Source organism: Bos taurus, chromosome 1 (genome assembly GCF_002263795.3).
Source record: "Bos taurus isolate L1 Dominette 01449 registration number 42190680 breed Hereford chromosome 1, ARS-UCD2.0, whole genome shotgun sequence".
NCBI classification, from domain to species: Eukaryota; Metazoa; Chordata; class Mammalia; order Artiodactyla; family Bovidae; genus Bos; species Bos taurus.
The window spans coordinates 52,266,695-52,291,977 of NC_037328.1; the positions used below are offsets into that span (position 1 = coordinate 52,266,695).

At 36.2% G+C, this 25,283-nt stretch overlaps 1 protein-coding gene across 18 annotated transcripts in view; it reads left to right on the forward strand.

Moving 5' to 3' along the window:
- Positions 1 to 25,283, forward strand: part of BBX (BBX high mobility group box domain containing) — a 298,089-nt gene that overhangs the window by 133,572 nt on the left and 139,234 nt on the right. The window contains exons 1-2 of one of the 18 annotated variants that reach the window (XM_059885151.1): positions 14,200 to 14,488; positions 16,575 to 16,692. The exons of 15 other annotated variants lie outside the window; for them this stretch is intronic. The gene's annotated coding sequence lies outside the window, so the exon portion shown is untranslated. Of the gene's footprint in view, positions 1 to 14,199; positions 14,489 to 16,574; positions 16,693 to 25,283 lie in introns of those variants that run through there. 2 more of the 18 variants (XM_005201322.5, XM_059885156.1) reach the window with 2 other exon arrangements.

The window sequence follows — 25,283 nt, forward strand, 5'->3', positions numbered from 1 at the left end:
CTACAGAAAATTTGAATATCTATACTGTAATTTCAAATATGTTCTCAATTACTAATTCTAATAGTGAGATTTAAAGAAAATTAAATTTGTGGCAATATTCTGAGTTTTCTAAATATGAATATATATATAGAAAATAAAGCAGGACCTTTTATATTACCTATTCAGAGAACTAAATCATTAATATGCCATTGTATGGCAGTCTTGACTTAAGTAGCCATCTGATCTTTGATCTCTGAATGTTAATTAGATTACATCAGTAAAGTATTTTTATTGACTGTAAACAGATACTGACAGAAAATGCTGATAAAATTTAAGAAAACTGACACTTTATACTTCTAGTATACATTTATGTTCATCATAAGTACAGTATTAACTAGTAGAAAATATGCCATTCAAAATCAAGAGTAATTTAGGAAATAAATCTTGGAAAATGTTACCTAGCAAAATGGTTCCCAGGGTTCAGTAAATCTGGGAAATAATGCTGTTTTAGTCAGCTTAGGCAAAGCTTTGTTTAATTAAACAGAGTCCCTAAATCTTAGTGTTTTATACCAATAAGAGTTTCTTTATCACTCATGTTCGTATTCCTGATGAATCTGTTGCCACTCTGCTCCATGTCCTCTTCATTCCTGGACCAGAGCTGAAGGACAGCCTCTCTGGGATGCACAAGTCTTGTGGCAGAAGGAGTCAGGCATTCTGGGTTCTTTAAGAGGCCATGTATGTCACTACCTCTTAACATTTCATTGGCTAAAGCATGTCACATGGCCAGCTCATGTCATGGGATAGGAGTGGCTTCTTAAGAGGAGTGGTGTAGGGGCTGATAGGGAAGCACAATGCCTATTTTAAGGGTAATATTCGGATAATCCTATCTCGGGCTTTTCTAGACAGACAGAATGCACCTTGTATGTTAAGCTTCCAGAAGTCCTGTAAAAATTAATCTGTTTAACGTGGAAAATTATTTGTGAAACTTCTGTGTGATACATGGAACATATTGAACTTTGAAACCTATCTGTGAACAAGTTTTAGGGAATGAGGAGTTCATTCATTCCAAGAGTTTCCCTAAGTTTTGAACATTATCACTTTTACACTATGCAATAAGTGGAAATACACCCTATATTAAGCTTACATTCTTGTTTTATAAGTTGGCTTTAAAATGAAAGAAAATTACTTCAGACTGGACCCTCGGTGGTTTGAATACAGAGTTTGAGAAGGGAAATAATGATCCTCATAATAAATTCTTCCCTATATTTACTGGATTTCAGGAATTTTGACAGATATCCAATTGGGTATAGAGGAAGAGCATAAGAGAATGGGTAGGTTTTTTTTTTTTTACCAGTAGTAGCATAATTATTTTACCATGTAATGGTAATCAAGTGCTTCTACTTAAAGTCAATTTCAGGAATGATTCTGGAGAGAAAGAATACACATACTATAAGGTTTTCTAATGTACACGAGTTTTCTAATGTACCCCGAGGTCGTATTCACTATACAGTGATTGCATTATTCTGTCCTATACTTTGTAGAAAATTGATAGTCATAATGAACTCCTCAGCTAGTGTTATGATTAATCCCACAAGTTTTATAAAATGTTGTGACCACATGTGTGTGGATTAAGATGATTTAAATATTGAGGATTATACTATAAGCAGTGCTTTGTTTGTAAGTTTCTAGTTCCTTAAGATTGGGGAAAAGGAACATTTAGAAATCTGTGAATTCAGAGAAACTTAGGCATAAATCCTAGTTCTGGAACTTTTAAGTTGAAAGAATTTGGGTGATTATTTAACCTCTGTCAAATTTTGTTTTCTCATCTTAATATTGGATAATGATCTCTACCTCATGGAGTGCTGATAATGAAATGAGGGAATTAAGTTGAGTGCCTGGCACATGGGATGCTCTCAAGAAATGGTAGTTAAGAAATGTGATCACAGTTCAATAATCTTGGATGCACTGTAATATACTGTTATTACAGTATATGTATGTATAAACTATGTTTGCATATTTATATTTAAACACACACTTCCAAGAGTTTTAAAAAATTGTCCTTAAGGTATAAGTATCCTACAGATTTACTGAAAAATAAAAGTGGCTTTATCCTTATCTGAAAAGGTGAATCCTGTGGAAGTACTAGTCACCCTGTGAACTAATAAATCAGTTCTTGCCACTGAGAACATAGAAGTCCTAACAGAGTGATTGCCAATTGTGGATGTATGGCCTCGCCTCTGAATTTTAAGGTTGGCATCAAAGAAAAACAATTTTTTATAATCTCACAGGGTACAAGAACAAAAGAGAGTGCCACAGAAATTTTCTTCAGCATGTAGAGCAAATGCTGTTTGGTTTCAAAAGAGTCAGCATTTCTACTTCAAGATTTCTATGCTGCTGTTTCCCAGTGAAGCTGAGATTATTTAAATTCCTTCGATGACTTCTCTGTTGGCATTGTCCCCTCACACTCAGAATCAGGACAGCAGAGGATATCTCTTAGGGTTCAAAGCTTTATGTTATTTCTAAATGATAATTTAATTTGGAATAACACAGAGATACATATAAGTAATTTGGGGTAAATTATTTTTCAAATTGTCCCAAGTCTTTCTCTTTATAAATGAATCATCATTGTAACAACTACCAGCTGGATCATTGATAGAGTGAAACTATTTCAAAAATAGAATATTTTCATTTTTAGAGACTATATAGTCTGGGCAGCCATAACAAAATACCACAGACTGGGCAACTTAAACAATAGATTTCTTTTTACAGTTCTGAAGGCTTATGGTCCATGGTCAAGGTGTTGACAAATTCTGTTTCTGGTGTGGTTTCTCTTCCTGGCTTTTGGACAGTTGCCTTCTTGCTGTGCTCTCACGTGACCTTTTCTCTGTGTCTGTGGAGAAAGTGTGCTCTGGCCTCTTCCCCCTTCTTATAAGGACACCAGTTCTATCAGATAATGGCCCCACCCTAGTGACCTTACTTAATTTTTACCTTCTTCTAGGGTCTGTCTCCAAGTACAATTGCACTGGGTTTTGAGGTTTCATTATACAAATTTGAGGGCAGCCAATTCAGTTCATACCAGAGGTATTTGTTTTTTCTGTGCCAAAGAGAGAAGAGAATGTTAAAAAAAAAAAAAAAAAATTCTATGTTATTTAATCTATAAACAAGAAGATCCGGTTTACTGTATCATCTAAGATTCTAAAAATTATCTTTGAATCTTTGGAATGGGAGACATTTGAAATTACTGAATTCATATTTCTTCCACTTTGAAGTCACAGTGCATTAAAAAAGAATGTCTTTCAAGGGAAGGAATCAAATCAAAGAACTTGAAAATCAGAGTGTTTTGTATGATGGAGGAATAGCATCATTGTAAAAATTGATTTCCATGTGTATTCATTGTTGACTTGATATGGAATGTATTTGAAAATTAGGTCAAAGAAGAAGACGTTTAACTTTTTGAGATACATGTTTCTGCTGACTATAATCAAGCCAATTCATATTTTTCATGGCTATATTCTTTTACTTTATTTAGCAGGAAAATAGCATAGTCTTAAAGGTTCTGGAAAACAGAAAGAAAATATTATGCATTTGAAATAAAGCCAGCAAAAGCCACAACAGAGTCCTAAATCTCCTATTCTCCCTGTTAATTATCCTGCCTCCCTCTCTTTCTTTTTTTTAATCTCCTTTTTTCATCCTCTTCCTTTTCCTCCTTTCCTCTGATATTACTCTTAGGTTAGGTAATCATTGAATTTCTCAAGTAATAGTCTAAATGCAATTCTTTGAACATCTCTGTAGTACCTTTTTCTAGTACATAGGAGGAACTTTCAGTTGATGAGTGTTTGGGATTAGTAATCGTATTGATGAAGGCTCAATTTAACTCTTAGTTCTACTTTTGAACTTAAAAAAAAAAGAGTGCTCTGTGTCACTAGAATAATTTGAGTGTCTTATGATTTGATGCCTATCTGAAAAGAGAAAATATACCATAAGGAAACAAACCTTTGAGACTCTCTTTGTATAATAATAACTTTAAATTGATTCACCTTGTGTGTTTACAGACTAGAAGATAAGCTCTTCAGGACTGATCTACTTTTGTGGATTGCAGTTAATTGGTTGAAAGTTATTATTTTACCTTTTATTTACTTTTGATTTTGATTTCCCTCTAAAGCTATTTACAGATGACTCAAACTTAAGCCTTATATGTAATAAATTTTAGCACTGTATTTCTTTTGCATAGGCTCAGTCTACTGATTATTAAATTTACTAGTTAAGGACAATACAAATAAATTGAGACATGACCACTTCATCCATTTTACTACTCTGAAAGGTAGATAAATTATTTTTATACTGAAGTCTATATTGCCTTTGATCTCTATTACAGAGAATTGTGTTTCTCCAGGAAAATAAATGAATCTTGTTGTTGTTCAGTTGCTCAGTCACGTCCGACTCATTGCATCCTCTGTGGTCCCCTTCTCCTGCCTTCAGTCTTTCCCAGCATCAGGGTCTTTTCCCGGGAGTTGGCGCTTCACATCAGATGGCCAAAGTATTGGAGCTTCAGCTTCAGCAACACTCCTTCTAATAAATATTCAGGGTTGATTTCCTTTAGGATTGACTGGTTTGATCTCCTTGCTGTCCAAGGGACTCTCACGAGTCTTCTCCAGCACTTCAGTTCAAAAGCATCATCTCTTTGGCGCTCAGCCTTCTTAATGGTCCAGCTCTTACATCCTGTGTGACTACTGGAAAAACCATAGCTTTGACTAGACAGACCTTTGTTGGCAAAGTAATGTCTCTACTTTTTAATACACTATCTAGTTTATCATAGCTTTTCTTCCAAGGAGAAAGCATCTTTTAATTTCATGGCTGCAGTCACCATCTGCAGTGATTTTGGAGCCCAAGAAAATAAAGTCTATCACTGTTTCCACTTTTTCCCCATCTATTTGCCATGAAGTGATGGGGCCAGATGCCATGATCTTAGTTTTTTGAATGTTGAGTTTTAAGCCAGCTTTTTCACTCTCTGTCACCTTCATCAAGAGACTCTTTCGTTTCTTGGCTTTCTGCCATTAGAATGATGTCATCTGCATGTCTAAGGTTATTGATATTTCTCCTGGCAATCTTGATTCCAGCTTGTGATTCATCCAGACTAGAATTTTGCATGATGTACTCTGCATATAAGTTAAGTAAGCAGGGTGACAATATGTAGCCTGATGAACTCCTTTCTGAATTTTGAACCAGTCTGTTGGTCCAGGTCCAGTTCTAACTGTTGTTTCTTGACCTGCATACAGGTTTCTCAGACAGCAAGTCAGGTAGTCTGGTATTCCTGTCTCTTTTAAGAATTTTCCACAGTTTGTTGTAATGCATACTGTCTAAAGGTTTTAGTGTAGTCATGTTTTTCTGGATCTAAATGGATCTAATGGGGTGAAATTTCTCATTACATTGCTCTCAGAATTTCTATGCATATTAATGTAGAATACATACTATATTTACTGAGTATTCTGCGCGTACACAGATAAGTGTAAATATACATGAGTGAATACATGTAATTTTTTCAGGTAACTTCTTCAGGAAACCTAAAGCCTTAAGTTTACATTAGAGGGTCTGTTTTGTTTGGGCTGTATCCCCCAAACCTACGAATGGTTTCCAGCACATGGAACTTGCTTAGTGAATATTTGGTGAATTAGTAATACAAGAGTTCACATTTTATTAATTGTATATTCCATTGATATTGATATTAATAAGCATCCCCAGGTCTACTTGGAGATAGTTATTCTTCCAAGTGTTAGTTCAGGGGGAGGAGTGTTCCTCATAAATAAGTCTTTAAGTTGCAGTTAGTCCTATAATCAATAAATGTTAGTGAGCTTAAGAACTTAAAATGAGCAGCAAAATAATTTCTGGGTACCTGTTGTATTGTTCATAGGGTACATTGAGTCAGCAAGAGTTTATTAAGACTTGTAAGCCTTCTGCCAAGTACTTTCCTAACACTTTACCAGTGACCTTCTGAGTGGAGTGCATGTGAAGGTTCTGAGATACAAGAAAGGCAAATTGGTTCAGGTGGGGTCACGAGAGATGCTGTATGGTACTTGTATTTAGTTAATACGTAATAGAAAGGTTGACTTAAGTCCACATTTAGATGTTTTATTCTTGGGGGGGTACTATTTTTAGGATATTTCTATATTCAAATTTATAAAGATGTTAGAGAAGAACATTGTGTTTTGGTTTGTGTGTGTATGTGTTTTGATTTTATAAACTTTTGTAATCTGCTTGATTTTCAGTTCTGCCTCTGACATTGTTATATTGCTGTTCTTAAAAAGCAGATGAGTTATGTAGTTATTTTAATGTTTCCTTAACATTTATTGTAAGGCCATTTATTATCAAGTGTCTCTTTGAGGCAAAAGTATTCCACTTCAGGAATGTAATGTTTTAAGCTGTTGAGTTACCACAGGCATAAACAGTGTACAGGTTTCTGGAAAGGTCAATTAGATGGGGAGGAACTGGCTTCTGAACAAGGCTTAAATAATAAGATACCATTTAACTGGTGAACACAGTCCCAAGCATTTTCAGTTATGCCATACTGCTACTGCTGCTAAGTCGCTTCAGTCGTGTCCGACTCTGTGGGACCCCATAGACAACAGCCCACCAGGCTCTCCTGTCCCTGGGATTCTCCAGGCAAGAACACTGGAGCGGGTTGCCATTTCCTTCTCCAATGCATGAAAGTGAAAAGTGAAAGTGAAGTTGCTCAGTCGTGTCAGACTCTTAGCAACCCCATGGACTGCAGCCTACCAGGCTTCTCCGTTCATGGGATTTTCCAGGCAAGAATACTGGAGTGGGGTGCCATTGCTTTCTCCAGTTATGCCATACTAATTACTAAATTAGAGAGAATGAAACCCACAAAATGTGAGATGTATCCATGTGCAGAGAAGGGTAAGCCCTCAGGCACCACCCAGATGGCCCGAACTGATTCTCTGAATCATGCGCTTAATATAGTTTGTGAATACCTGCTGTGCTTTCAGTATTGTTAGAGATGCCTGTTCATCAAATAGGTGTATTATATAAAGAGACAGTAGAGGAAAGTGTGAGATTAGCAGCCAGTGTCCATCCCCTGTTTAAATACAAACTTCTTCCTCTGTCAGTCATTTTGTTCTGCCATTTGCTGACACTTACAGCTCATCTCTTGGGCTTCCCTGGTGTCTCTGCAGTATAGAATCAGCCTGCAGTGCGGCTTCTATCCCTGGGCTGGGAAGATCCCCTGGAGGAGGGAATGGCAACCCAGTACCCACTCCAGTATTCTTGCCTGGAGAATCCCGTGGAGAGAGGAGCCTGGCCTACTACAGTCCATGGGGTTGCAAAGAGCCAGACATAACTAAAGCGACTTAGCACTCATACAGGCACAGCTCATCTTTCAGTCCATTTAGTAACATAAATACTTAAAGGGATGATAGTTTTCAGGTTTGAAAGTTTTTCCTGTTAAGATAATGGGTATTGGTTTTCTTTATTGCTGACATAACAAATCTATCTTGTTGATGGTAAAGGTGTGCCAGTTATGTTTCTCTTTATTAATTTTGAACTAATCATCAGTTATAGAATTTTTTAACCCATTATTCCTTTTATAATAAAATATTTCATGCATTAGAATTTATAATGTGCCTGTGGAAAAAAAATATTTTAGAACTTTTACTTCCCAATTTACTTCCCATTCTTGCTACTAGGTTGTCAACTGCCTAATACTCATCCTTGCTTCGGTAGATAGGTAGAAACTTAAAGATTTCCTTATAGAAGACAAATTTCAATGGATCACTTTTTACAGCTGTAATTTGATCTCAGAAGCATGGGCTCTGGATCTGGAGTCAGATGGACTGTACACAAGACTAAATTCAACTCAGTTGATTACTGATTGTACTGTGGGAAAGTTACTTTTCTTCATCTGTGAAACCGGGGTGAATATGGTCCGTGTAAGGTTCTTACGAAGATTAAAAGTGCTGGAGGTTACACTGCCAACCCCAGAACAGGGCAGGGCTGCTAAGAAAATGTGTTTGTTCTCACAATGGACAGTAGGTCAAAGTGGTATTTGACTTTTTTTTACTGCTCTAACTGTTCTTTGAAATGGAATTTCAAGCATGTTATTATCTCTATTCACAGCGAGAGAAATGTCTTCACTGTGTTGCACTTTATTATATGAAGTCTTTATTGAGTACAGGATTGGTTTTAAGTCATTAAAGAGTAACATTTACTCTTTATATTGTTAAATACCTTAAAATATTTCCTATACCATCATAATAGATGTTTATTTATACTTTGCCCAATTTAATTTTGCAGTTTTATTAAAGTGTAATCAAAGCTCAAGTATATGAAAGTATTAGGAGATAAGTCATCTATCATTCAGTGAGGTATAGTTATTTTAAGAATATTATCGCCTCATGCAGTGTTGGTTTTAACAAAATTATCACCTTAAACAAAAAGTAAATTATTTAAGTGTAAAGTACATTTTTATAATCTACACAATTTTCTTCAAAGATTATAATTATTTTAATAAAACAAAGAGCTGTATTATGAATTCTTAATGAAATTTAAAGTATGAGAGCTATTTTTGTAAATTGATTATTGCAACCTAGCTAAAAAATTAAAAAAATTCTAAACAGCTGTGACCTTATTATGACCTTATTCTACTAGTTTATCCATAAACTAGAGAAGCAAGATTCTCCTTCATTTTAGGTCATTGGCTTAGCATTTCACAATTAATTGATCCAAGACAAGAAAGTATTTTTATTTCTAGTAATTTTCATGAGCGTGAAGCATTACAGTTTTGTTCTTTGTCCCTAGTAACTTTTATTTATTTATTTTTATTATCTCTATAATTAGTATATCTCAACTGATTTTGAAGATAATTTAGGACTATCTATGAAAATATCTTGGTTCCTTCAAAAAGCTTCTCTGTAAGTTAACATGTTTGTATTAGGATATTTGTGGGGTCTTTTTTTATAGCAATTTTACCCTTTCCTAGTCAAATAGGTGCATTTTCTAAACATAACTATGGATTTTATAGACTTGAATTATGTACTTTTTCAACTATTAGTATACTATATATCATTCTAAACTTTTCTGGCTCCCATATGAGTGAAGAGTGTTTGCACTCTTTTTCTAGCTCTTGTATTCCTTTTTTAGAACCTGAACTGCCTATAGTAATCTCACTGGAAAAATTGTTTTACTTAAAAGGTAAAAGTAGCATACTTTCTGTTCCTCTTATTTATCTGATAAATACTTACTGGAACTACTGTGTTCCAAGTGTTAGACATTGTCAAGGTCACATTATGATAATAGAAGGCAAACTAATTAGGTCCAATATAGATAGATAAATAAACCTCACTGAGAGTTCTGAGTGGAGAAGGCAGTGGCACCCACTCCAGTACTCTTGCCTGGAAAATCCCATGGACGGAGGAGCTTGGTGGGCTGCAGTCCATGGGGTCGCTAAGAGTCGGACACGACTGAGTGACTTCCTTTCACTTTTCACTGTCATGCATTGGAGAAGGAAATGGCAACCCGCTCCAGTGTTCTTGCCTGGAGAATCCCAGGGACGGGGGAGCCTGATGGGCTGCCATCTATGGGGTCGCACAGAGTCAGACACAACTGAAGCGACTTAGCAGCAGCAGCAAGAGTTCTGAGGAAGATCTTAAATTCCAGGTAGGATATCAGGGAAGACTACACAGAGGAATAAATATAGAATCTGGAGAAGGGGAATGCAGGCATACCTCAGTTTATTGTAGTTTTCAGATACTGCATTTTTTGCAAATTGAAGGTGAGACAGCCTTGTGTTGAGTAACGTTATCACCATCTTTTTTTTTCCAACAGCTGTCACTTTATGTCTGTCTGTCACATTTTGGTAATTCTTGCAATGTTTTAAACTTTTCCATTATTATTGTATTCATAATGATCAGTGATCTTTAATGTTACTATTACAGAAAATTATGTCTTGCTGAACGCTCAGAGATTGGTTAGCATTTTTAAGCAATAAAGTATTTTTTAATTAAGGCATGTACCTTTTTTAGGGATAATGCTATTGCACACTTACTAGACTATACTATAATGTAAACGTACTTTTATATGCACTGGGAAACCAAAGAATTTGTGCAACTTGCTTTATTATGACATTTTCTGTATTCAGGTAGACTGGATCCAAATCCACAGTATCTTCAAGGTATGCCTAGATACCTTTTGCTATTTGAATGGAATGTTTGTAAGGGTAAAATGGGAAATTTTCATCCAGAGCTAGATGTAAGAGGGTCTTGAATGTCAGGGTGAATTTACTTTTTTTCTTTTCTTTTTCTTAAGGCAGATAAACCACTGAAAAATTTTGAGCAGACAATATAAATGAGATGGATTGAAAGGGAAAAGAAATAGGCATTGGAAAGTTTGGTTTGAGGGGCTTTAGCATATCCCAGGCAAAAAGAAATTTGTTTTTCTAATAGAGTTTGAGAGTTGTAAATAGCATCATTGTAGGAGACATGAAGGTTTATACCCTGTCTTGATGTGTCTTAAAATATTTTGGATTGAGGTATCCAACTCACCAAATCAAATAAGTCTTTTCCCATTTTGCAAGCAAAAATTAATAGATACTCACTTTTAATGATTGCTTTAATGAAGATTTTCTCAAATGTCTGATGCCTGCCACTATTGATGTGTGTGTGTGTTTCTGTTTTTAGTGACTGTAAATTTAGTTTTCACTCTAACAATTTCTCAAAGAATACAAACCCTGTCTTGTCACTTGAACCAAACTACTTATGTGGAGAATTTAGCACCAGATGGAACTTGGGGTGTAGAGGAGTCATAAGAGGGAAGGAAAGCAGTGGGGCTTGTTGAAAAGGAGGTCAGAGATAGGGAGGGGCTGGGATGGAATGGATTTGAAACACAAAGAGAATATCTGTGATTATGTATAGGATGTGTTTATGAGTTTGTTATGAGTTTGGAAGAGATTCCAGCTGAAGATAGGTATAACTTAAGAGAAAGGTCGTAAAGCTGAAACTTTGAAAACTGGTGAAAGTAGAAAATAAGGCTAAGACAGATCCTTTGAAAACACCTACTTACTTGTTAAGAAAAGTATAAAGGAAAGAAAAACAAATAAGGCTAAGACAGATCCTTTGAAAACACCTACTTACTTGTTAAGAAAAGTATAAAGGAAAGAAAAACAATCAGGCCTGTGGTGGGAAAAGCAATAAGAGTGTAGTGCTAAAGAAGATGGGAGTTTTCAAGAAAGAAATGCTGCTGCTGCTGCTGCTGCTAAGTCGCTTCAGTCGTGTCCGACTTTGTTCGACCCCATAGACGGCAGCCAACCAGGCTCCCCCGTCCCTGGGATTCTCCAGGCAAGAACACTGGAGCGGGTTGCCGTTTCCTTCTCCAATGCATGAAAGTGAAAAGTGAAAGTAAAGTCGCTCAGTCGTGTCCGACTCCTAGCGACCCCATGGGCTGCAGCCCATCAGGCGCATTTTTGATGCATTTATTGCCTTCTCCGCAATAAATGCTATTTCCTGTCAAAAAAAAAAAAAAAAAAGGTGTTTGGGTTAGGTGTTCCATGGGTCCTTTGGGGAAAGTTTTAAAATTAATTTTATTATTAAAGTATAGTTGATTCACAGCATTTATTATACAGTGAATGATTTAATATTTTTTTACATTGGGCTTCCCCAGTGGTTCAGCTGGTAAAGAACCCACTTGCCAGTCCAGGAGACTCAAGAGACTTGAGTTTGATCCCTGTGTCTGGGTAGATCCACTAAAGAAGGAAGTGGCAACCTTATCCAGTATTCTTGCCTGGAAAATTCCATGGACAGAAGAGCCTGGCAGTCCATGGGATTGCGAAGAGGCAGACACGACTGAGAGCACATGCACACATTTTATAGATTATGCTCCATTTGAATTTTTCTTAAAATATTGGCTATGTCCTCGGTGCTTTAAAATATTGGCTATGTCCTCGGTGCTGTACAATATATTACTGTAGCTTATTTATTTTATACATGATATTTGTACCTACCTTTCTCGCCATTTCCCGTTTCCCTCTCCCTGTTGGTAACTGCTGCTGCTGGTAAGTCGCTTCAGTCGTGTCCGACTCTGTGCTACTCCGTAGACAGCAGCCCACCAGGCTCCCCCGTCCCTGGGATTCTCCAGGCAAGAACACTAGAGCGGGTTGCCATTTCCTTCTCCAATGCATGAAAGTGAAAAGGTAAAGTGAAGTTGCTCAGTCGTGTCCGACTCTTAGCGACCCCATGGACTGCAGCCCACCAGGCTCCTCGGTCCATGGGATTTTCCAGGCAAGAGTACTGGAGTGGGGTGCCATTGCCTTCTCCGTGGTAACCGCTAGTTTTCTATATCTATGTTTCTGTTTTATTACATTCATTCGTTTGCTTTATTTTTTAGATTCCACATAAGTGATAATAATATTTATCTTTCTCTGATTTATTTCACTAAGCATTCTACTGTCTAGGTCCATCTATATTATTATTATTGGCAGAATTTCATTCTTTTTTTATGGCTGAATAATATTCCGTGTGTGTGTATGTGTGTTTGCACACATACTATATATACCTCATCTTCATTCATTTCGTCTGTTCATGGATACTTGGGTTGCTTTGTTATCTTAGCTCTTGTAAATAATGCTGCTATGAATATTGGGTGCAAGTATCTTTTCAAAGTAGTGTTTTTATTTGGGGGAGATGTATACTCAGAAGAGGAATTGCTGGGGCATACAGTCATTCTATTTTTAGTTTTTTGAGGAACCTTCATGCTGTTCCCTGTAGTGGCTGCACCAATTTACACTCCCACTAACAGTGTACCAGGGTTCCCTTTTCTCTATATCCTCGCCAACATTTGTTATTTGTGGACGTTTTTGGTGATAGCCATTCTCACATGGTTTTGATTTAAATTTGGGGAAGCAGTTTTTGCAGGGTAGTCAAGGCAGAAAGTATTTATATATGTTTCAAATATTCCCCCTCTTATTTCCACTTTCTTGCTTTGATTTTTAGATGAAACTCTATGTTGAGCCAGTCTTCATGGAAGGATCTAAACTGACTTACAGAGCCACTCCCTGGGAACATAGAGCTCATCTTCTATAAATATAGTTTTAATATTCTTTTCTTTAAATGTGTTACCTAAAATACTTCAGATCAGATGCTAATATCATTTCTCAGATACACTAAGTGTTACTTTCTTTAATATATCATCATCAAACATACTTCCTAAATGCCTCACCGTTAGGGGCTTACATTTATTATGTAATTGGAATTATAGAAGGATGATAAATGAATTCCTTGTCATTGCCAGTTCTTCTTTTACAAGAAGTACAGTTTTACTTTTAAAAAAGCTTTCTGTTTTTATAAAGATCTCATAGAAAACTTTTTGGATTAGTAGGGCCACCTGCATATGGGATTTCTAGGTGAGAATCAAATACATAGTTAACTTTTGTTTCCATCTGCAGAGAATAGTTGTAAGGATATAAAAGACTCAACCTAAGAGCAGTAACAATGATTATAATTTTAAAGAACTGTAGTAGTTATTCTTTGCATTTTATGCACTAATTTCTCTTTTTATGTAGAAGTGTGTGTGTTTAATCATCACAGTGGCCCCATAGATGCAGATATCTTTACTCTCTTACCATTTATGAGAGAACTGATGCTCAGAACATTTAAATAAATTGTGTGAGCTTTTTGACCAATTGAAAATAGAGCCAGGATTCAGGTCAGCTCTTTCTGACTTTCAAAGACCATGTTCTCTACATGGCCCGTGCAGTTTACAAATGCATTTGAAATTTGAGTTTTAACACCCTTGGTGGCAACAACTCACTCCAATTTGGGTGCCCAGTGCCTCATTACTTTCTTCCTTTTTTCTTCCAACTTGGGATGACTAGATAATTTTCATTTGCTTAAACGTATTATCATTCTATACTGCTGATTGTCAGGCAATTTTCTGCATATTTAATTCCCTTATTTATTCTTCACATCAGTTATATTTCTCCTTCAACATTTTATTTTGAAACTTGAGACAAATAGCATATGTTTGTATTCACCACCTAGATTCTGCCATTAACATTTTACTTATTACTTATTTTATTACATTATCTATAATCTGTGTATCTATAAGTTCATTTTTGATGCATTTAAAAAGTAAAGACATCACTGCAAATATCCTAAATACTTCAGTATGTATATTATTGACTATAGTTCAGCATTTATGTACAACTTTTTTCTTTTGATGTAAAATTTACATTCACTGAAATGCATAAATCTTAAATATACATTTTCTGGATTTGATAAACTCATATACTTAACTGTGTAACTCATATACCTTTGAAGACATAAAATATTACTACTGATAGGTGTCTCTCTTTATTCCCATTTTGTGCCTGAGGAAACTGAAACACAGTGAAATTAAATAATCTGCCTGAGGTCACACTGCTAATTGAAATAGAGCTGGAATTCAGGCTCTGGGAATCTGCTTTTAGGGTTTGCGCTCCTGACAGCACCCTCAGTCTGCACATGTCCAGGTATCCTTTTACATTCCCATGTACAAATGTCATATTAATTTATAACATAAGAGTGTAGACACAGAAGTAGTATGTTTGGGATTAGTGAGAGTAGAAATGCTGTTCTGGAAATGCCTTACATCCTTGCAAGAGTATATATGGCAAGAGAAACTAAGAAGGAAAGAAGAACCTTCGTCAAAATACCATGGTGAATCTCTGTGTAATGATTGTGTCTCAGCCGGCATCCTTGACTGATGTTTCCAGGTATAAAGTGACAGTCTGTTAATGACGACACTGAGGTTCAGGAAAATCCTAAACTGCCACTTGGACAGTTAAAGGTAAATAATGTTCAGTGCATTTTTGTATTAAGCATATTTTTGCTCTACTATGATAATTAGAAAATTGTTCATCCGTGTATGGTGTATGTAGTGCCACTTGCCTTGATGTCTCAGGCTCAAATAATAGAATTAACCAATTTGGGATTTATAGTTATGAAATTTGTAAAGCCTTTAGCAAAGAAACTGAATGGAATTCTTTGGCCTTTCCAAATTTCATAAAAATATGCATACATTTTGAAATAAATGATACTTATTTTTTGTAGTTCTTAGGTGTACTATTCCTATGAGAAGAAATTATATTTTTCCTGAATTGTGTTCATATCAGAAGCCATATATTAAAATTGACCAGTTTCTTTTGTTCCTTTATTCAATTATGAAAAAGTACTGTCATATATATTTTTAAAAATCCTAAGTATTGTTCATAAAGCAAAGTCAAAAAACCAGAAAACATGTAGTTAACAAAACCTAGCCTGTCACTAGAGGGCAGAACAGTACTATACTTGATTTGACAATTTAAAAAATTGCTGAACATGGGAAAATGTTGATGTACGATTGAATAGAAGTCTCTTTTATTTTTAAGTCTTGCTGTGAAATCCATTAACATACTTATTTCACTTGTATCAAAGGAGCTTTGCTGATAATTACAGAAAATTGATTACAATTGATTGCTTGCAAAAAGCCATCATTATTTAGGAGAGCGTCAGTATATCTCAAGAGAAAATGCAATGCTTACCAAGAGGTGCATTAAATTATTTCTATTATATGTAGTACTCTGAAGTAGAGTTGCCATATAGACTTTTAGCTGTGGCATCATGAGAGAACATGTTTGAGACATTTACTAGTATTTAGGTTTAAGAACTCATTGAAATATAGGACTTTTGATCTTTCAGCTGAAATGTGTTGAATAATTAAGATTTTGAAATTATAGTTGTAAAAGCAATGAACTAATTCTAGCCCCTTTTTTAAAATGTTAAAATTTTGTCAGTGCCTGTTCACATAGTTTTATTTCTGTTTGACAATTTCTGTTGTTCTGATATAGTTGCATTTTGCTTTATTTTTTCTGATAGACTTTTTAAATAATTCAAGCTCTAAAATTATTCTAGTGAGCAACCTCAGCGGTTCATTGTCTGAACGCATAGTTTTATCTTAAAAGTGTGTAGTTTGAATTTTATTCTGTAAAAACAGTTTGGATTTATAAATGATTCATTTGTAGTAGAGAATATAGGATGTCAGTAAAAGTCCTAGCGTTTGGCATTAGAAGATTTGTGGCCCCAGTTATCATGTTCTTGCCTATGGCCTTGGGCAAGTCACATTACCTCTCTGAAGTAACCATTGTCTAAGTTGAAGAATTGGAAAAATATTTCCATATTTACTGCTAGGTTAATTTGAGAATTGTGTTTTTATCTGTGTAGATGTGTCTCCAAAGATGCTTCTGTGTAAGGATGAATTTTAATAAATAAAGATAAATAAGCTCAGAAAAAGCTTAGAAATAACTTTGAAGTGGTCAGTTATATCACAAATTTAGTAACATAAAGGCGCTTACTACAGGAGTAAATGAAACAAAAAATGTGGTTTCCAACTTGAAACCCAAGTTCAAATTACTGACCTCCGCCCTGTCTCTGAGTATGTCTGACTGCTTAATCTTTTCCATAACTGCTGACTATGTGGCTCCTCTCACTCTGTTCTATCCTCTTGTTTATTTCCATGTTCCCTCTCTCTGTGTTTCTCCTGACTGTCTTTGGTCTCTCTCTGTGTTTTTCTTATCCCAGGCACCCTCAGGAAGACCCCAAGCCTCTAACAGTACCTGGTATCATCTCCAGCATGTTTGTAGATGTGGAGGATTCACTGGCTTTTTGAGACATACCAGAGGCGAATTGTTCCACTGTAGTAAGTCAATCAGCATTTATTAAGTGACTACTGTTTACAGAGCACAGTTGATGGTGCTTTGGGCAAAGAAGAATGAGTTAGGGCATAGCTCTGAGGACATACTCTTGTAAACACTTCTCAGTGGCTCTTACAAGCTAGATACATGCAAATAAAAACAACAATGAAGTAAAAAGCTGACAAATAATTATATAAGTGAGTTGTGTTGTTAGAAAACCAGGTGGTATCAATCAGGTTTCCTGCATGAGTTTAAAATTAGGTTTTGAAATATTATTGTAAAAAAGATTGAGGAAAAAGAGGGTAGAAGTGAGTAATTTCTGTGGGACTTGGCAAGCCTGTTTCCTTGCCTGTTGAGTGAGTCCCAAGGGTAGTGAAAGGAGTTTCAGCCTACTGACAGCTAACTTTCCTTAAACTTCCAGTCTTAGAGAAGTCAGGGTATGAAAAGAAGTACAGCTAAATTGGGACTTTCCATAAACATATGTGGTATCTGTTACCAGCTTTAGAATTTAGAGAGTTTAATGGTAAATTGTGATTATGAAGTAATAATGAGGTACTATGACATAAAGTTAATACAAACTATTAGAATATGGTCTAGGGATGCATTATAAATGCTAAATTGTATAAAAATAGTAAACTACAGTGTAACAAGACAGTTTCGTGTTTGTGTTGGAAATTTATTTGTGCCGTTGTATTTTAGATAGTCCTACGTGCAGACACCCTGGCTTTCACAGTTTACGGTTTGAATCTCGCCTCTGCTCGCTGTTTAATGTTGGGCAATCTATGAAACAGAAATCTCAGTTTCCTTCTATGTTAACTAAGGGTAAAATATTTACCTGAGAGTTGTTGTGTGAGTTAAAAGAGGTAATTTTTTAAAGTCCTGAATATGTGCTAGGTACTTGCAGCTTCTTAAAAAGTACCTTTTAAGATAGTTTGTTAAATATAGTATTAATTTTCTGAGCGCTTTTTAAAAATAGGACTAACTCCATAGTATTTAGAAAGTGCTATACATGCAAGGGTTATTTATTACATGTGAATAAGATACAAATAACATTACCTTGAATAACTGAGTACTTAACCACTAACTTAGGAAACAGAGCTATGCCTGGCCCAGATTCCGTCAACTCTCTTTAACCACCACCACAGTGCTGAGTGTTGGGTTTCTTACTTCCTTATTTTTCTGTATAGTTTTTTTCATAATTTATATATCCCCTATATTGTTTTGCTTCTTTTTGAAATTTATATTAAATAATATATGTTTTCTTTTGCAATACCTATCTTGCCACTCAACATGTTTGAGAGAATCACCCTTCTTATACTTGTAATTCATTTATGATCACAGTTGTATTTTGTTGTATGAAAGTTCCACATTTTTATTACTTATCTAGTATTTATTCCATAATAATAATTCCATTATTTATCCACTTTCTTTTGATGGCTACTTAGATTGTTTCCAGTTTATGTTATGAGAGAAAAAATTGCAAATGAAAAAGTCTTGAGAGTCCTGTTTTTGCTTCTTAACACATATATTTCTCTAGGATATATGTTCATAGCTATAAATGCAGAATCAACCCACCCTGAAACTCTATAGGATTGTGGCAAATGGATTTCTACAGAACTTATTACATTTTATCCTCCCTGTAGCTGAGTTTAAGTGTTTTCATTGTGTATTTCCTATATTGCTGTTGTTTAGTCACTGAGTCCTGTCTGACTTTGCAACCCATGGACTGTAGCCTATCAGGCTCCTCTGTCCATGGAATTTCCCAGGCAAGAGTACTGGAGTGGATTGCCGTTTCCTTCTACAGGGTATTGTCCCAGCCCAAAGATCCATCTCACGGCCCAAAGATCGATCTCACTTCTGCATTGCAGGCAGATTCTTTACCACTGAGCCACCAGGGAAGTCCATATCTCCTATATAGTTCTTTAAAATCACTAAATTTTTGTTTAAAGAATTTTGTAACTTGTCCAGAACACCATTTTAACAGTAATCCTGATGACATTTTAAAAAATTAGTTTTATCCTCTGCATCAGCTGCTTTTATTTCTCTTAGTTTTCCAATTGTCACTTACACCTTTTCTCAAACCCAGTTAAGTCCTGACATCCTGAAATAGCTGGATGTGTTTACCAGCTAAGTTCTTTCTCCCAGGAAAGCTATGTCAAAATAATGTAATGTTCTTTTATATTAGATGAAAATTACCAGCTATTCCTGACCAAAATTTTTAAAAATAGCTTCGGCAGGGAAATGTACACATCTTTTACTGATTATTTTTTCCTTAATTTGAGTTGAGATAGAAAAAGAATGACCCATGGAGGACTGTTCACAACCTGTGATTTGTTCTGTGTTGCAAAAGTCCCAAAAGCTTGAGTAAGTGACAACTTGCATTTGCTAAACTTTCCCTCTTTCTCTCCTTTACCTACTTCTGTAGTTCTCAGCCATTGGATCTTTTGGTATCTGATTATACTTGCACAGTCCATTCCAATTTTCATATCATAGTTCCTCCTAGTTTTGTGCTTGGTGGTCCATGATTTTAGTTTGACTGACTTCACTGTTTTGCCTGTTGTCAAGCTTGGTACTGTGATCTGCTACATTTATTTCCCAAGGTTTTCCAGGGGACATTCCCAGGTTCCAGTCTAGTGCCTAGTTCTTGTTATTCAACAGATGTTTATTGAATGAAGAAAGGAAAAATGTAAATGGAGTAAGGACTGAAATGCCTTTTCTCTGCTCAGCAGTAATAATTACCCTAAAAGCAATGGGCAAAAATCATGCATACTGTTAACAGATCTGCATATGGATAGCTTTGTAAACCATAGGTAGTCATTTCTTCTTGAGCTTCACTCTGTTTTTCTGTTTTTGCAAAATGAGAGTGGTAGAACAGTGATCTGTAAGAATCCTTTTGACTCTAAACTTTTTGTATTCTGTCTCCAACTGAAATGAAATACATTGATAGTTTCTCTTGGGATTTCTGGACACCACTACCAAAGCCTGAATCTACCTACCTTACCAGGCATTAGACTCACCTGTGTATAGCAACCTGCCAGTTACTGTCTCTGGTAACCATAGCAAGTGGGGCATACATCAAACTTCCCTTCTTGTTTGGTTTGATTTGTCCCAGAGAAAGATTACATTTACCTTTCTTTGAGAAAGTGTAACGAATGCCTTTGGCTTCCCACTTTCTTTTACCAGACAGCCCAGGTGTTCAGTGCAAAGTTTTGAGTCCTGGCCTCTTGCTTCTCCTCCTCTTCCCCTAGCCTCATAGCTGTGACTGAGCAGAGTGTCCTCTCGTATCTTCTGTTACTTGATATTACAATTTAACCTCACGTGTTTTCTCATAACGCCAGCTGCCATCTTTGAGTCAGCGTTGGTTTTAACTGTCGGATCCTTCCTTGATGTCGATGGACCTGTATTCACCTGATGTTGGCGGCTAGTTGCCTGTTCCTTTCTCCCGTGATTTCTTTGCTAGGAACTTCTCAACCCAAAGTTAATGGGAGTGAGACCTGGAGTCCCTCCCTCGTTGCCTTTGGTCCATCTTCCCATAGGTGTTGAAGGGACTCTCACTCTAAGATGCATTTGTGCTCAGACCCCTTTTAAGGAATTATCTGACTCTTCAGATTTTCACATGATTGCTGTTTCCTGCATCTGTTAGTTGTCCAGAGTTCCGTTTTGTGAGTACCACTGAACTGTGTGGATCAGAGGCAGAGAGCAGACTACATGGGGCAACGGGCACAAACTGTCTTAACTTTCTGTGAATTGTAAATGCTGCCCAGTCACTCCAGAGGATCTTGGCCAGAGAGCTATTTGACTATTAATCAAGGTTAAGGAGACTTTAATCTTGTAAAAAATCTAATTTTGTCATGATTTTACAGATCTGCTTTGTGAAAAATCTCATGTGAATCAGGCAGATTTTAGGATAAAAAGAGAGTTAGGCAAGAAAAGTTTTCTAACTAAAAAAATGAAGAGGGAAAAGATTTTTAAATGAGGATTTATTTTTAATAACTAACTTAATTCTAAATCGAATAAATAAAGTCTTTTTTTTTTATGTTAAAAACTCATTGAAAGACATTGATCGAAGTTGCTAACTTTCAGTCTTACCTCCAGCCTCAACACATATACAACACTTTAGATTTCCCAGGTAGCACTAGTGGTAAAGAACCTGTCTGCCAATGCAGAAGACCTAAAAGACATGGATTCAATCCCTAGGTTGGGAAGATCCCCTGGAGGAGGAAATGGCAACCCACTCCAGTATTCTTGCCTGGAGAATCCTGTGGACAGAGGAGCCTGGGGGGCTACAGCCCATAGGGTCGAAAAGAGTTGGGCATGACTTTGCATGGGCATACATCCCTGCCATGAGGAACCAGAAACCATGCTACCTGTGATAAGTCACCCCTCCTAACTGCTTACTTAACAAAACTCTACAAAAACATATTATGCCAAATACTGTATTCTGGAAGGAAGGGTGACTACCATCCTATCTCTGGAAGAACAGATTATTTTTGTTCCTCAGAAATACAAGGAGAGAAACATCCTTTTGTGCTTTTATAAGAGGAAAATGAGAGAAAATATCTGACATGAAAACTTCACTGATAGGAGAATGCTTACTCTAACCACTCTTATATTGTCTCAGATTAATGTAAAAGGCTTGACCTAATAAGTATTCACATTAATATTTTAACTTAGTGGTAAGTTTCTTTTGTAATACTAATTCACTTAGGATATCTTATTAATATAGACGGGCTTGAAAGTGCTTCTGAAAACCTACAGCACTCATTTAGTATTTTAATGTCTTTTGAGAAAGAACTATACATTCTATAATGATTACATTGCAGCAAATATTAAAAATATATACTGTTGTGTTAATAAGTTGGAAAGGTGGATCATATTTAAATACTGTAGAAAATTTATAAATGTATATAAACAAATGATACAGAATTTTCCTTTGGTGGAAACTAGGAAATGTATTTAGTACAGATTTCAGACTGAATGGTCTTGGAAGAAGAATTTTTAAATGCTTAACTAAGTAAATTTTAAACTGTATTTTTACTCATTTTATATCTATCATACAGCAAATTTAGTAATACATATCAAAGTAAGCTCAACTTAGAGCTTTATGTAATTACTCATATAATTATACAAAATACGGATTTATCTATATTACTAAAAAGCATCTTATTAAAATAGTTTTAAATTCAATGACTACATTTAAATTTAGGTGTTGCTGGAATAGCAATATTTTGTGTGGGAGTTTATATCCAGGTAAAAAAACAGTGAAATGTTCAATGGGTCTGTAATTTGGGGGGACAAAATGAGAAATGAATCTGTTTTCCTGAAGTTAATTTCCATTCATTATCTTAGTTGCAGAATCCACATTTCTAGAACACTGGGTGTTACTAAATTCGAAAAATAAATCACTGAGTCTTCTTTTGTTTAATCAATAGAACATAAAGTAGAGCAGCAGCACCTTAATATTGATAATTGTTTTGAGGGCTCGGGACTCCCAGGAAGCTCCCCTAGGCATCATCATATTGTTAAAGATCACTAAGTATAATATTCTTCTGTCTTGGTGCCAAACTGTTTCTCCCACAAAAATCTTTCTTAGATTCTGTACATCGCTATTGTGATTCCCCAGTGGGCCCACTCCAGTATTCTTGCCTGGAGAATCCCAGGGATGGAGGAGCCTGGTGGGCTGCCATCTATGGGGTTGCACAGACGTGACTTAGCAGCTTAGCAGTGGATACCTTACTCCCTTTCCCTGTGCTAGCCAAGCACCGTGTCTCATTTGAATGATGGCATCATTGCCCTTAGGTTATAAGGTTTATTGTGTGTGTGTGATTTTTTGTTTTTTGGAGTATATTAGCTTTAAAGTGTTGTTTATAGTTTCTGCTGTACAGCAAAATGTAAGGTCTGTTTTGAGCTTAGAGGAATCTTGGCTGCTGTTTTCATCCATTTATAGTTATTTGCTGTTACTTAGCCCATACCCTGGGTGGTGTTTAGTTTCTTAACGTGTGTCTGACTCTTTTGCAGTCCTATGGACTGTAGCCTGCCAGGCTCCTCTGTCCATGGGATTCACCAGTTAGTAATACTAGAGTGAATTGCCATTTCCGTTTCCAGAAGATCTTCCCAACCCAGGGATTGAACCTGCATCTCCTGAATTGCAGGCAGATTCTTTACCATTGAGCCACCAGGGAAGCCCTACACTGGGTAGATGGCAGTATTACTTTCTGTGAGTTTCAAGCTGCCCTGTAAACACAGGATTTGTATATTCATCAGTTAATATCTTTCAACTGTGCAGAACCACTCTGGACCTTGGGAAATGGGTGCTCTGGAACACGTGAGTCAGAGAACATCTAGATCTCAGTGCCAGCTCAAGAGTGAGCCAGTGTGATTTTCACTGAATGGAATCATCCAGTCAGCTGTTCTGTCGGGATTAAAGCTCATCAACACAGCTTTTCTTCAGCTCTTACTGGAATTTATTCAAGGATTGTTTCTTTTTCCTTCAAACTTTAAAAAACATACCAGAGATTTTTCTTTTTTTGGTCATCTGTTTAAAATTATTTGCATTTAAATAATTTCCAAGACAGTTTTCATTGAGAGGTTCTGGCTCTTTTACTCTTTGTACTTATTATAGTAAGGATGAGTGAAATTGTGATGGGACTGTGTTCTCCTGTTTATTCCTTTGCATTTTTCTGGTGACTTAACAGTTATGGAGAGGATGAACCTGAGGAAGTTTAACTTACAGGATTTAAGCCTATCATTTTCAGCGAGGGACTTTCTGTGTAAGACTCACCATCGGTGGTTAACAGGCTGATGATGGTGTCGTGGATGTCTGTAGTGAAGGTAAAAACAATAAGAGGCTGAGTGGCAGATTTAAATAATCATTCAAGACAGTAACAGAAGGTCACAAGGAAATTGGCTCATGTTGTAGGGAATTAAGAAATTTGGAGGAAGAGAATGTTATTTTCACCTGCATAGAGAGGAAGAGAAAAGGAGCAGTTTAAAATAAGGGATCCCTGAGCAAATGAAAGAAGGAAAGGAAGTACTCAAATGCAGGAAGCTGGGGCTTGAGTGTATCTTCTGGGATATTGGATATAGAGAAAGTCAGTGGAAGTTTAGGGCCAGGTTTTATGTGTTTTGTGGGAAGAATTAGGGAGCATTAGGAATGAGGCAGGGAGGGCACACAAAAGGTGTGGAATGCCTGTCTGAGGAATTCAGTTCTGAAATGAGACTGAAAAGTGCCACTGAGGAGTTTGAATTCACAGAATGAAAGGCTTCAAGTTCCACTCTGAATAAATCACTGATAGAGATTAGTTTGGAAATGGAGATATCATTTAGAAGTTACTGTAAGCATCTCTTGGGGTGAGGTGGTGCCAAAGAACTTGTAGAAAAAATACATTCATTCATGCTTTTTTTTTTTAAAGGAAATATATAAGCCAACATATGTGAGACATTCTAGAAGGGATTTTACATATCATCTGTTTCCATTCTTACCATCCTATGAAGAAAATACCAGCCTACTTTTATAGATGAGTGAACAGAGAAGACCTTGAATTTGATAACTAATAGTGGTAAAGTTTCATAGCCTATGAAATTGGCTTGGCGTATCTGAATGCCAAGTCCAGCCTTTCCTACTTTGCTCTGACTCATGAAGCATGAAATTGAGAACAGATGAACTTTTTATTCCTGATTTGATTTGTCATAGACTCTTTTCTTAGGAATTATTAAATGGATCCAAATTAGGATGATATTCGTGCATATTCTTATTAATCATATGTATGTCAGTACACCTGAGTTTGAGTTTGATAAAGATGTTATATGTTAGATTTAGCTATTTCTCAATCACAGCATTTGGGAAAATGGCTCCTTTCTGATAATTTAGAGGATAATAATAATTGACAGAATTTGGGTCAATGATATTTTATATTACTTTAGAATAAATATGAAGAGATATTTCCTATCAAGTAGTAATTTTGGTATATAGCAAATGAAATGAGTGTCCCAGTTTCCTAGAATACAATTATAGCATAAACCGGAACAGTTGTTTAGGAAAGAATGTTTTGGTTAATTTTTCTTACTGATTGAAAGTAGCTAGAAAAGTTTGTAAATCAGTCTAGAAATGTTAGTATACAACTGAATTTCTTAGCAATAATTAGTGAAACTTTTTTTTTTTTTTAAGGAAAATGATCTTGGAGTCATCACTCTAATGATTAACACTTATTTTACTGTTTAAAAAACACACAGTATATAGAAGAGGTGGGAAATTTGAAGAAGATACAGACATCCAATGAATTGCCCACAAATGGTACCCCACTCCAGTACTGTTGCCTGGAAAATCCCATAGACGGAGTAGCCTGGTGGGCTGCAGTCCATGGGGTCGCTAGGAGTCGGACACAACTGAGCGACTTCACTTTCACTTTTCACTTTCATGCATTGGGGAAGGAAATGGCAACCCACTCCAGTGTTCTTGCCTGGAGAATCCCAGGGACAGAGGAGCCTGGTAGGAGGCCGTCTATGGGGTTGCACAGAGTCAGACAGGACTGAAGCAATTTAGCAGCAGCAGCAGTAGCAGCAACACTAACAAACTCTTCACCTCCTGCCTAAAATG